The sequence below is a fragment of the Pleurodeles waltl genome, chromosome 3_1, assembly GCF_031143425.1.
Source record: "Pleurodeles waltl isolate 20211129_DDA chromosome 3_1, aPleWal1.hap1.20221129, whole genome shotgun sequence".
In the NCBI taxonomy this organism is placed as follows: Eukaryota; Metazoa; Chordata; class Amphibia; order Caudata; family Salamandridae; genus Pleurodeles; species Pleurodeles waltl.
Window position 1 is genome coordinate 1,458,251,758 of NC_090440.1, and position 13,767 is coordinate 1,458,265,524.

The following is a 13,767-nucleotide window of genomic DNA, read 5'->3' on the forward strand; positions in this document are numbered from 1 at the left end:
GGGGGAACCCCACAGAGGGAGCGAGAGCGCTCCCTCTGGGCTGTGTGCCGAGGACGTAGTGGTTACGTCCTCGGCACAGCAGCACTGTGCCGCAGGACGTAACCACTACGTCCGCGGCACAGAAGGGGTTAAAGGAAGGTGTTCAAACAGCGTTAGCGATGGGTCAGGATGTCAAAATGTTTTTAAAAGAAAGAATTTTGTCATATTTAACCACTCCTCACAGTACTACTGGTGTTTGTCCTTTTGTGTTATTACGCAAAAGGTTGCCCAGATTTAATATGTTACCTGATTGGATTGGAAATTTGAACAAAGACAAATTTGAGGATTTATCTAAAGTTGAAAATTCAGTGATTAAAAAACAAAATCGAACAAAATAACTTTTTGACAAGAAATTCAGAGTTAAATTAGTTGATGTTCAGGTTGGAGATTGGGTTTTGTGAGAGTACCTTCTAGGGTTAAAAAGGGAAGTTCTAAATTTTCCTTACCTGTCCAGGTTGAGAAAATGTCTAGAGGTTCTGTGCTTTTGTGGAACAAAGGTTGGTGGAGCGAGAGAGACATTGTTAAAATTTCAAAAGAGCAAGCAAAAAAATATTGTTAATCAGATTAAGAACAACAAATCAAGAATATAATTGTGTGGGCGATCAACAACTTATGAATTCCTCTCAAGTTGATTTAAGTAGGCCAACCTTGGAAACACAATTGTTGGAAGGTTCAGAAGTTGTGGGTCCGTGTGGTGAGGGAAGTGCCTCTTCTGGGCAATCATTATATCAACTTTCTTCAACAGGGAAAAGTAGAAATTCTCGCAATGCGGGTATGCCTGTCAAATTTCAGGACTATTATGTCTCTTAACTTATATGCTTTATGTTATAAGTCCTGCACTGGCTTCTTAGTAATTGTGTAAATTTTATGACAGTATGTATATGTATTTTTATATATTTATTTTTTTCTTTTGTATTAAAAGGGGGGGGGGTCGTATAGGTGTTACTTTTTAATTAGGTTCAGCTGTCACAGCGTGAGCTCCTGCTGTTGTGCACTGTGCTTGGCGCGGGCTCTCGCTGTGACGTGTGCTGCATGTTTACGTCATTATGTTCTCTGCAGCAGCACGCTCTGTTTATTTTCAAATAGCGTATGTTTTCTTTTATGAGAGACTCTGGAGTTTCAGTTTGATATTTGGTAGTTTAAGCTAATGGCTTGTGTGCATGTAACATGTTGTGTTTTGAATGACACGATTCTAATTTAGATGTAAGTGTTACATAGGTTTGACAGTTTTCTCCGTGTCACTGGTGCTCTTGTCATGTTGGTTGTGGGCTCCTATTTTTGAGGCTAAATAAAGTACTTCTACACAGGATCCTGCTTGGCGAGCCTCATTTATTTACAATATTAAGGCACTTGCAACATTCTCACATCCTGAATATTTAACCTCACTTAAATATGCTGTACAGAACAATGATCATAAAATTGTACATAGAACGTCTGCAGGATTCACAAGCGTTAATAGCTGTAGTACGTCTAAAAGACAAGTGAATGAGTATAAATGAACCCTCTAAAAGTGACTGGTGGTTGTGCAGAGGTGGTATCAAAACTGGATAAACTGATTAGATTTTACATTAATTTCCTAACACATCAATTATCTTGATTCATGTCCAATGCAGAGATTAATGAGGATATGATTAATGATTAGAAGCTATCTAGCAAAAGGAATCTGCCAGATTCCTGTAAGTCCCAAGAATTTAAATAAAACAGTTTTTGCCGTCTAAAAAGGACTGTTCCACATCGGTGTCGTTCCATTTTGGTTATATGGTGCATCAGCTACCATTAAGAGGCTCATGGAAAACTTAATCAGGAAATACCAGCAATATTCTGCAGCATATTAAATTTACATGGTCATGTTCAGATGCGCCTGATAAACACTTGTGAAACATTTTGAAAATGCAAGCAAGCAGTCCTGTGGAAAATGGAATGACTCATCCTGCCTTTGAAGAAAGTTTAGTACCGCGATTGTAATGTTAGCAATTAATTTACCAGAATTGAAAAGAGAAAGGTGAAAGTCCTTAAGAAAACGTAAATGCCCATTAAAAAGGAATACTGGGGGTTATTTATCTTGATTGACAACAAAAAAAAGTATATTCAACTTTTCAGGCGTATCTGCCTTCTTATAAGATGTGTGGAAAAATACGGCTTCAGCTCTTGTGAAGTGGACTAAGTGAGTGAACCCAGTGTTTTCATTACTTCAAGGAGCGCTATGCATGCGTACATGGGAAGGGCTCAACCAGAAGCAAGAAGCTTGGCCGACTCTCCTAAAGGAGCAGAAAACAAGAACCAGGACGACTGCGGAAAAAGAGCTGCTATTTCTGAGATCTGAATAATAAATTAGTAGACAGTTTATCCTGATAACCTGCGAGATCCGAGAAACTGATTTTTTTTTTTTTTTTGCAAAGAGCTATAGAGACAAAAGAACTTTTGCTGCAGCCTAGCCTGGCCCAAAGTACCATGAGTGAGAGAAGAGCTCTCGGTGTCTGCTCCACTTAGAGAAAACTGAATTCAGTGTGGCACGCGGTGTTAGGGGACAGCCTGGGGCTAGCTTCCTCGTTCCCTTTGCATGGTTTTGGGTGTGCAGGAGAAGCCCATCTAAGGAATTTCCTCTGCAGTTTCACTGCTGGTGGTCTTGCCCTTGAAGGTTCCGCAGCCATGCAGCTTAATTTCTTCCCTGCCCACCAGCCCTTTTGTTTTGCTAATGGCAACCTGTGCGATGGTCATTGTTAGCCTAACTGATTGAGTTACTTCACTGCCCGAGTCACATTCACGCTCCTTCTTCGGCTGCTTAGAGGTCGTTGCCCTGCCCTGCTGCGTTCAGGCAAATGGTTTCGCCCGTTTGAAGCCAGGTGACTCCCCACCAAGAACTCAGAGGTACGAGTTGGCGTTGCTAATGAGCACGAGTGTGTACTCTCACGCTGCTCAGCGGCGGACCCCTGCGGCTGGACCGTCGATTCTGTGCGGTCTCTTCCGGAGCAAAGAAGCTTGGGTTCTTTCCGGGATGGGTGGGTCAACGTTCTCTGGGCGGCTCTTTTTATTCTAGCCAATCAGAGGATTTATGGGGGTTGTACAGATGCTGGGAGCCTCCTAGGGCTGTCCTTTCTCACGTCAATCAGTGTAATCTGGCTTTCCGATTGCCTCTCCCTTCCTTCACTTTTCAAGTCAGACTGGAAACTAGTAAAGCAGAGGAAATTGGATTTTAAGTCTCTATCGGGAGTGAAGGCCCGCGTTCGGAACTATCAATAAAAGTCAAGCAGGGAGGAGTGGCGGAGAGTAGTAGGTCTCAGGTGAGGGGTGCGAAGAGGGAAGGGTGCGGTATGGGTGGGTGAGGCTGTGCCACATACGATGCCACGGGGAGCCTAGGTGCACTTCCTGCCGGTCACTGAGCCACAGATGAGTTTAATGACTGATAGTTGCCCAGACAGAATACCCCGTCCTTAATACTGGTTCAAAATATACCTCAAAGAGGGGTTTGTTCCCCCAGAATCACTGCCAGATACTAAGCCGACGTTAAGTGTTGAGTCTCAAACTTTATGATTAAGGCGCCCATAGTTCTAGTTCCCTTGCATCGGCCCACTGCTGAGAATAGACGTCCTCAAAGGGAACTACACTATCAAAGAAAAGTCTGCGCTCACACTTTGTTACATAGTTACATGTGAAACACTACCTCCTGATTTCCTGTCGCACTCTGAAACAAAGGCCACGCCCATTTCGCACCACATATGTGACTGAAAGAGTATCTGTAGTATGTTTACTTCTAGTAGACATTAAACCGCACGCATGGCAACCAGATTTCCCAAATCCAGTCGTGATGTGCAGCTCCAGCCCAGTTATTTTCTTTTGTTTCTGAGACGTGTAGTTCTGTTTTATAACGAAATAAACACGACCATACGTTTAAAAATTTAAAGAAAAACATTTATTGGTTTAGTATCTCGCACATAGACCTGAGAATCTTGGCGGGGCTGCACACAGGAAACCCGCGGTCCACTCCTACTAGTGGCTGATTTCTAGAGAAGTGTATTACTATTGCTATCTGTCCGATAGCAACCAATAGTTATGGTTGTCAACTAACTCCTTGCTTTCTTGGCCACTTTCTAGTCATTGACTTTACACATACAGATCATTACTGTCTAATTAGGCTAATAAAAGCAAATAAAGATTACAACACTAAGAATACGTTACCTTGTCACACCAGAACACGTGATTGGAAACTGTGTGTAGTTCCGTGGCATGGGATGGCCGCCATCCCTACAAGAGATCTGAGCTCTTCCCTTTTGAGGTGCAGTGTTCTGCTTTCTCAGATAACAGACATTCTACAAACTATCGCAAGTGACGAAGTCCCTTTGTGATGAGTTGTGTAAGCATTATATAACCAGAGTTGATTTTCATTGTAAGGAATATTGATAGAAAATTACTTCGCACATTCATGGTATGGTTGGATTTTGACTGCAATCCAAATGTCACACAAAAGTCTGGCAAACTTTTTCATATACAATACAGTGCAACTAACTTCACCTTTGATGTGATAACTGCAGATGTAAATAATCTTAGAAACAAGATTACGTGTCCCTTTATCCTTAACACTGTAAAAGATGACAATGAATATAGTATTATGTAGTAATTTGAGTATGTGTTATTCAATTACATTGTGCGTTTATGTGTAGTTACGTATTGATATAACAATTGCTGCCCCTCCTTATGGGCCGAACTTCCGTGTCCTGTAATGGCTGATGTACATTTTTTGAAATAGTTTAAACAATCTGAGTCTGCAAGCCTGGCTTTAGGTTTGCAGACCAGATATGAACGATGAAAGGAAACATTTCCTAGTCCAGTCAGATTTTAAAAATTTAATTTGTATGTGCGAATGTTACTACATTCGTGGACTAACGGTCTACATTACATGGCTGTAGCTTCCAAAGTTTAATTGACAGGTCAGTTTAAAATGAGTTCCACAAAAACACTATTCTAATGCTATTTTGTTTAACTTGCTGACAGATTTGCTCCAAGCAAAGTAACTTTCTTGTGTATTTTTTTACTTTCATGACAAGTGTGATGTAATTCCGTTTACTATCTCTTCTGTAGTGCCATCGACAGCTTCCTATAAGACTTAAAATGGGAAATGTCAGTATTGAGACCGCCCTCCTTTTTTTTGCCTTTGCTTGACGGGTCTTTACAAAAATTGCCATGCTGAACCCAAATCGGTAATAGATGTATGTATTTGTTTTTTGGAGAAAGTTGCATGCAGATTTGTCACGCTTAATTAAATTTATTAGCATAGCAAAAGAACAATTTTTCATTTGAAATTTGGACCTAACTTTCAGTATAGCGGATCTATCTGCGCCTCTAGTGTTTATATGTGTATATAGATCACCATTCCACCAATTGCATCACGTGTACTTTTCCAAACTAACATTTTCTTAAGTGCCTTATGTTTTTACCAAACAGTTACTCTTCTTTTGTGTCTAACAACTATCTAATGGAGTAATTCCTAGACCATGCACATGAGAAAATAAAACACACCAGCATTACTTATATGAAGTTAAGTAGTGCTTTGTGATAAAATTGCAGAAAGAACATTGCTGACTCACTGTCATACTACATTGTTTCTAGGAAACCCCACAGAATGTGTCACAGCATTATCTTCCCCAGAAAGGCTTCCATTTTCTGGCATAAGTCAGAGACCTTAACAATGATGGTGAACTTGTATTTTTTATTCTCGGTTGAAGGTTGCTGTAGGGGTCTTTAAGTCGATGTCTACTGAATCATGTAAATGAACTTGTTGTCAGTCACGGTCTGAACTGGTTATAAAACAATTAAAGATCTACAGAGTCAATCGATGGGGATTAATCGGTGAGTGATGTGCATTTTGGCAACTATGTGCAGCACTCAGCTATTGCTCCCGTTAAGACCGTGACTCTAATACCAAGCAGATTTACATTAATCTGTCATTTAGGCTTATAAAACCTAAATTCTAACGCTAAGCTTGTTTAGAATGAACATCCTGATTTAAAATCATCTCTGTGGGTCGACTTGAATCTCCCTATAAAACATATGGTCCCGAGGATGGACAATTGAGACCAAAATGTCGATGACTGCTACACTTCTCATGCATAACTCTTTGGACCCCTGATGATTTAATGCATATAATGATCTCATTCCACAAATAAAGAGTAGACTCCACATGCATTGATCTATGGTGTTGAAAAAATATTTTTGACTTTATTCGTTTTACACATGATTAATGTATGCAGGGTTGTTTATCCCATGTACCATGTATCTTGCATTATTTATAAATACAACAAATATAAATCATTTTATTAAATCAGATGTGTACGTCTGTTCCCTTTCTGATTAATTCATATTATCATTTGCATGGCATTTCTGCCTCTAGTTTAATTTTATACTGTCACCTATTCTGGGAAATGCTACCTATATTTATTTTTTAAATAATTTTAAAAATCACCTCTTTATTGGCATATTACCTTCAGTCAGGTAGATACCAAAGCTGTGAAGTGGGTATTAGGTTCTTGATGTACTGTTTGTGTATCTATGTAGGTATTTGGTAGACAGATGCATTGGGGCTGAGTCACAAAAGCATTTAGGAGTGCAAGAAGTAGTACTAACGGAGTACTCTTTTATGCACTCTTCTATGCTTTTTTGAGTCTGCTCGAAACATTCAACTCTTTATTAGCAAAAGTGAAAAGAGTGCACTGTTCTTTCCATTTATACTAAATACATGTGAATATTCTAATGTTAACTGTATTGTGGCCAATTCACTAAGACATATAAGATTATGTAAAAGAGACAGGAGTTGTGCTTTGCCTACTCCAAGGAGCCTCTGTGACTCGGCCCCAGTGTGAGACTCTCTGGGCTCACGGATATGAAGAACATGGAGCCCTTTATGTGACTTCTGAGTTGCTTAGGACCACTTTGCAGACAACATGAGTAGTCTTGAAAGCCCACAGACATACAATGTGCTTTCACTGTCCATGGAGGTATATAATATGTGGCACTCTAGAGAGGGCTAATGTACAAATAAGTCAACCAAGATTCTACTCGGTGTTCTATGTGATAGTTTATTCTTGTTACTTATGCAGTGACACCACAATTTGGAACTGTGAAATCCAAGAATTTAAGCGAAATAATTTATCTGTCCATCTCGCATATACACCTTTCTGTCTCCTAAAAGACCCTGAGGACACCTCCGTGCCACTTGGATGTGCAGCAAATCCAGCATAACAGCTCTACACCTTATACACAATTTCGGTTTACCTCAACTTGGTATGTTTTACTTTGAGAAGAAATTAGACAATATAATGGGTCTTTTCTCTATATATAGCTTGGTCTTATGTATTCTGTAACTGCTGTCTGTAACGTTGCTCTAGGGAGATACGTGTATAGCAGTGGTGTTTTTTGTGGGCTTTGCCATCAGGTAAATATGCATTTTTAGGTCCGGCCTACACCAACATCTATTGATTTTACTAAAATTATATATCTAATATACTTACTTTTAAGGGCTTTTAGCCAACAATCTTCATCTATTGGTCTTTTGTTGTGGTATTCACTTTTTTCCGTACACCCACTACATCTTGTGGCAGTGGGTTAGCCCACCTAAGCCATTGTTTAACTTAATTCTGGGTGTCGGTATTTGGTTCTTTCACAAGGAGGACATCTGTATACAAAGTAGTTCCCTTCACTGTCAGGGCCTACTATGGAATGTGTGCTTTTTAAAACCGAAAAAAAAAAAAAAAAATATATATATATATATATATATATATATATATATATATATATATATATATATATATATATATGTTTTTTTTTTTTTTTGTCCATTTTTTTGTTTGTGTTGGTGTAGTCCCAACACCTCTCTCAACAGTAACGTTTTGCAAAGCTCATGATAAAACAAGCATTGATGTAGATAATGTTTTACCTTTCAGCTTTGCCAATTCATGTTTCCACTTTCTGACATACATACTGGGTGCAAATCCTTCCAGGTAATATCTTGAGCAGTTTGCACATGGAACATATTAGGTCCATGTGAAACTTGCAACTGATTATCAACTAGTTTTCACTCGATTCTGTATTTAACAGGCAACTCAAAAAGGCCATGTGAGCATGTTGCTGGTTTAATAGCTCATTTGGACAATGTGCCTGCTGCAAGCACACACTTATCAACCTTTGAAGGATAATAGGAATAGAGTATCCTTCTGGATTTGACCCTGCAACTGCAGGTTGCTCACATGTGCCATCAGCAGCAAGCGCATAGTTTGCAATGTATTATCCAGTCTAATGTTACAGGTTGAAATCCACTTGAGCCAACTAAAATTTTCATCAGTCAGTTTAGTTTATACTGGTTACTAATGACATGGAAATTAGAAAAATTAGCGCTTTGAACATTTTGTAGTCTGGTACATGAACGATCCACTATTGGTATTAACCTGCTATTTATTTGACACCCCTAGGCTTGTGTGTGAATCAAGGATCATTCGGTGCGGACAATATAGAGGTTTTATAAACTGATGCGCAACAGAAGGGGGATCTTGGTATTTGAACTGAGAGGGATATTTAGAAGACCGTTGGTAGGAAGTGTCTTCTCTAGTAGTTCTGGGCATTGTGCTCTGCAATGGATACTACCTCTCAAAAGTAACACATTTGAGTCTGTCCTTAGACCTCCACCAGCTGCACTGAAGTTCAGACTTGATTACTGTATTGAGAGAGGATGGGTGTGTTACCTAAGAGCAGAGGGGTTTTCTAGTATGCTAATAAGTTTATGTGAAAACAGGTTAAGAAAAGTCAGCTACTAAAAGGCGGAGTTTAATATATTGCACAAAACATCTCAAATGTTGTTTTTATCATTAGGAGACACAAAATATTAGGATAAAAAACAAGAGCCCAGAAACATTTAATAATGGCTTTATTAGACATATAATTATCCATTTTCCTTGTTTATAGCTTAGTTTTTCATTTTCCTACCTAGTGTTGCTATCAACCTACCACTACTTTTCAGCTTTTTCTCTTTCAGCCCATTTCCACAAACCCTTCAGCCATCACCTCCGTTATAAAAAAATATCTAGGTTTTGGAGTGTTTATTAGTTGTTATTTTTTGGTTAGTCTTTGTTTTTGACTTTTTATTGTGTCTGTTGGACATATTTGTTTTTTATATTTACAAGACTGGAATACACTGATTTTTGGCCAGCGGTGTCCTACTTGCCAAAACACTATACAATAATTAAGTAAGCCATAACCCATTTATCTCAAGTGGCCAGTTGTTTCTCTTCCAAGCCTGCATTTAGGTCTTGATACAGGCAGCTTTAATTTTGTAATGACTTTATGATATTGACATTTTTACGAACTACTTGTAAGAGAGTGGGCTTTGAATTAGCCCACTTTTGCAGTTAGATGCTATAGGATGGTCATGGTTTCTCCCATTTCTTTCATGAACTATCCATTGAGGCCTTGGCATTTTGTGACTTGTTAGTTATATTGTCTCGTTTCTGTTTTGTTTCTGTTGGTGATGGCACTCAAGTAGTTATTTTGTTGGGCTGCAGAAGCAACATGACATACAGCTTGCAATTCAATGTAAGTGTGTGTTGTTTGACGTACTTTACTGAAATTAGTACAACTTAATTCCTGGTTTATTACCTTTATTTGGTTAGGAAGCACACCCCGTTTGTCTTTGACTGGCTAAGGCTGGTCACTGATGACACTTGCAAGTTAATTTGTTGATGCCTTGATATCATGTTGTTGAATTAGAGCTTTCTCCTCACAAAGCAAAGATGTACATGCATATAAACTTTCTTACAGGTGCAACGAAAATCCATTGTCAAACGCATAGAAATATTTACTGTTTATCCCTTTTTTAATGCCCTGACATAACTATGTCTAATTCGGTTTAGAACTTTTCTTCTCTGATGGTACAACTAACCTGTGCTTATGCTGTCTGCTCCGAAATGGGCTCTCCTACTAGTTTCCAAGGTGTTATGTTTCGAGAGATTGCTTCATTATGGCGTTTGCTTTATAAGCCAGCTGGGAGAAAAATGCTCAACATCACCAAACACTTCTCAGGAAAAAAGCCAGACCTGTTAGCTTTGCCACTACATGTTTAAGAAAGGTGTGACCTGTTGGTTTTTCTAATGCTTTCTATACTTAGTCTTCCAATACTAGCAAGTCTGCTTATTCCTTTTAAAATGCTGGACTAAAGGTACCTAAAAATGCCTTGGTAATATACTTAACCCAAAAGTAGGGCAACATAAGATATCTTTGAATTCCATGCAAAAGTTAAGAGGGGAAAGGAATGGGCTCTGGAATCCAGACCGGCCTGGAGCACAGGCAGAGAGAGCAAGTTCTGGCAGATAAACTGAGCTTAGATTATGAATATTCATGGTATCCTCAAAGTACTTGTGTTTTGAATCCACTGTAAAACAAACATGCAAACTTAAATCGCGTGGAGACACCCTTACTGCAGAATGTCTCATGAGCATCCTAATATGCACAGTTACCTTGCTCCTTTTTTGAGGGCTTGTCCTACTGCACGTATGGTTGAGCAGAGGCAGGTTTAGTTTCTGTGAGTTGTAGTGTTGTTCACCTAGTCACACTAAAACTGTGATGTCTGGTGCATTTTGTTTATCTAAGATTTTCTTCAACTCCATGTCATGCATCATGTGCAATTTGTTTGCTGGATGCATCGAATGAACTGTTTGCAATTTCTATATATTATGGGAAATAGCTGTAATCCTAATATTACTATGGCTACATCAACTGGGCCTGTGTTTGTGAACTTGTAATTTAATGATTGCTTAAAACATACCATGCCCTCGAATGAACAACATTGTCTCATGGCTAGTTAATTATCTTTCAATACTTACTAGCAAGCTACATGCATGGACATGGATATGGACAATGAATGTTCAGCACAATGAAAATAGAGCTAATTACGAGTCTGGCAGTCACTAAACTGCCAAACTCGCAGTGGGTGTCTGGACCACCATGAATAGGCTGGCGGAGAACAGGTGCAGGGGGGCACAGAGGGGCAGACAGTGCGCATAACCAGGGTGCTGGTACCCCCTGGAGGCGGCATTGCGGGCGAAGATGTCACCACTTCAGTGGCGGGCACCCTGTCAGGAGCTTGGTGGACTGGTGTTCCCGTCCGCCAAACTTGTAATTACGCCCTTAGTTCTTTGGTACACCTGCCTCTAAACATATGGCGCCACAGAGATCATCAGTAACTTATTTTACTTTCACGTTAACAAACAAGAGCCATTACCAAACTAGACATTTAACAAATTTCTACTAACCACACACAGCCGGCAGATGGAAATCTCAGAACTGTATGAAAACAGCGCCCACATTAGGAAATCTCAAAAATACCATACTAATGTTTGAAGGTGCTATACAAAAGCAGTGTTAAAACATTTAAAAACGTGCTTGAGTGCTTTTATTGCACAAAATGCAGTGGTTTGGAAATATGTCATTGGTTCCTGTGAAATATGAATTACATCATCATAAGGACAGCCCCTTCCCGCCAACCACACTGCAGAACTTTGAAATTATCAGGGATAATAGGATTATACAGCAATAAGTACCAAATTATGTAAAAGGTTTTTCCGTATTATGCAGGGAAAATGCACGTTATCTCATTCTTTAGATTTATCTTCACTGGTATGAATGAGAAAAACATACTATGAAATGTACAAAGTGTGTGTCAAAGTTTCTATATCCGTAATGCATAAAATGCTGCAACCACAGAATAAAATAAATCCCCTGGCCTTTACCATGGTCCATTGTATTATCGACCGTTTATTAATCAAAGGTAAGCAAAACCAGAGTATTCTAATTACAGTCCATGTCCATTGTTAGCTTCACTTTGAAGAAAACAGCATTTTTATGGTAACTACTCCAGAATAAACTTATAATATAAAAAAAAAATGCATGATGATTAACATGTAATGTTGCCATCTCCGGTTCTGGTGACCTCGCCAAACCACTCCACCTTTAGCATCTTGGTTTATGATGACCCCCTGCATTGATTGCAATATTGGACAGTGTTACTGAATTACATTCTATTTATCTTCAGCATCACCCCCGGCCCAGCAAAATTTGTGGTATTTTTTCGGCAGGCAAAAAAACACAAATCCTCAGTCTTTGATATGTGATTGCTGGACACTCTGCCAGGTCAGTCTGTGACCTGGTAGTGTCCAGCAGCCACTGAGCCTCGGCATATGACGTTGTCTGGCCGCAGCTTGCTTCCACAGGAGGCGTGTCCTATACATTTGCAAGCTGTTAACTGGCAGGCCCAACAGAGTAATTTAACATCTCTGCCGCTTGCTGACTTTTAATCATCTTCCTTTTTATAGAGTCTACACTATCACTGAGTCAGTAAGTTGAGAATCAGCCTATATATATTTTTAAATAAATGATGACCTTTTTTCAAAATCGCATGATTTCGCTTTTTTTTTTGGCTAAATCGCCATTTTCTAGGGGAGGGTCTGCTATGTAAAAATGTAACATAGTTAACATTAAAATTATGTTTCCCTTAAAGTTACGCTAACAGAATCTCTTAACTCTCGATCTCTATCTCTCTCTCTCTCTCTCTCTCTCTCTCTCTCTCTCTATATCTATCTATATATATATATATATATATATATATATATATATATATATATATACCTACACCTACAATTTAGGGGAGATGTATTCCCACAAAAAAGAGAGGATGAACTGGAATAAAACAGAAGTCTCTGTTTACGGTTTAGGCTAACCTGAAAAGTCTTGAGTTGTGCATTCTTTGCATGCCCTTCCCGATACGTCCACGCCCAAACCCACAAAGAACTAGCGCAGTAAACTTGGCGCAAGCAGTCATGATCGGACAGTGTTAAGCTGCCACGCCCGAAAGAGCAGAATATTTGTCGTTTTTCAGCTTCAGGCTGCAGTTCCTCAGACACACTTCCCCCTTTCAAGACTTCAGAACTATGCAGTTGCTCAACGCCTAATCACCACTAATCAAACCTGTTCGGGGGCGTGTGCACTGTGACTACTGTATCACTAAACTGGTTACTTACCCAGATTGGCAACATGAGTAGAGGTCATATAATGATTTATAGGTGTGACCAGTTTCAGTGATACAGAGTAAATCAGATTATCTTTCTCTAGTGGCATGAAGACCGTTTTCAAGAGCACTACAAAGGGGCTTGGCTCTGCCACATGATGGGCAGGAGTTTGTTTTTATTGGGCTAAAATTGTGTGCTTCCACAGAAAAGAGTGCTCCCCCTACCCCCCCCCCCCCCCGCGTAGCTGTGCTTATTTTATGTACCCATCTGCCAGAGCGTGAACTTTTCAGGGCGGACATGTGGCTGTGCGATGCTGCTAAAGTGTTTTGGATAACTAGATCATTTATAGTTTTTCTTAAGACATCAGCACAGGTGGGAGGGGGGCAGCTGTGAGGAATATGTTGTAGCCCCACAACCCTCCTCATCTATCATCTACTTTAGACTTTAATGTGCAGTTTTGTTTTCAGTGCAGTATGGGATGCCCAGGGTAGCCGTAATCTATGTAGATTTTTACGTCAAGCTTCGACAGCACAAGCGCCGCATGACCATATGTGTTTAACAAAAAAAGAGCTTTCAGAGTACTACTGAGATGGGGGCTTAGGCTTCTTCCATATATTGGTTTCCCAGGGTACCGGATTTGATTGGGCCATATTTGTGGGCTTCCACTAAAGCCTGCTTGAATTGC

The 13,767-nt window shown here is 39.7% G+C and overlaps 1 protein-coding gene across 4 annotated transcripts in view; it reads left to right on the top strand.

Moving 5' to 3' along the window:
* Positions 1-3,138: 3,138 nt before the first annotated feature.
* Positions 3,139-13,767, top strand: part of WASF2 (WASP family member 2) — a 373,370-nt gene continuing 362,741 nt past the window's right edge. For all 4 annotated transcript variants that reach the window (XM_069225037.1, XM_069225038.1, XM_069225035.1 and 1 more), the window contains exon 1: positions 3,139-3,320. The gene's annotated coding sequence lies outside the window, so the exon portion shown is untranslated. The remainder of the gene's footprint in view (positions 3,321-13,767) is intronic.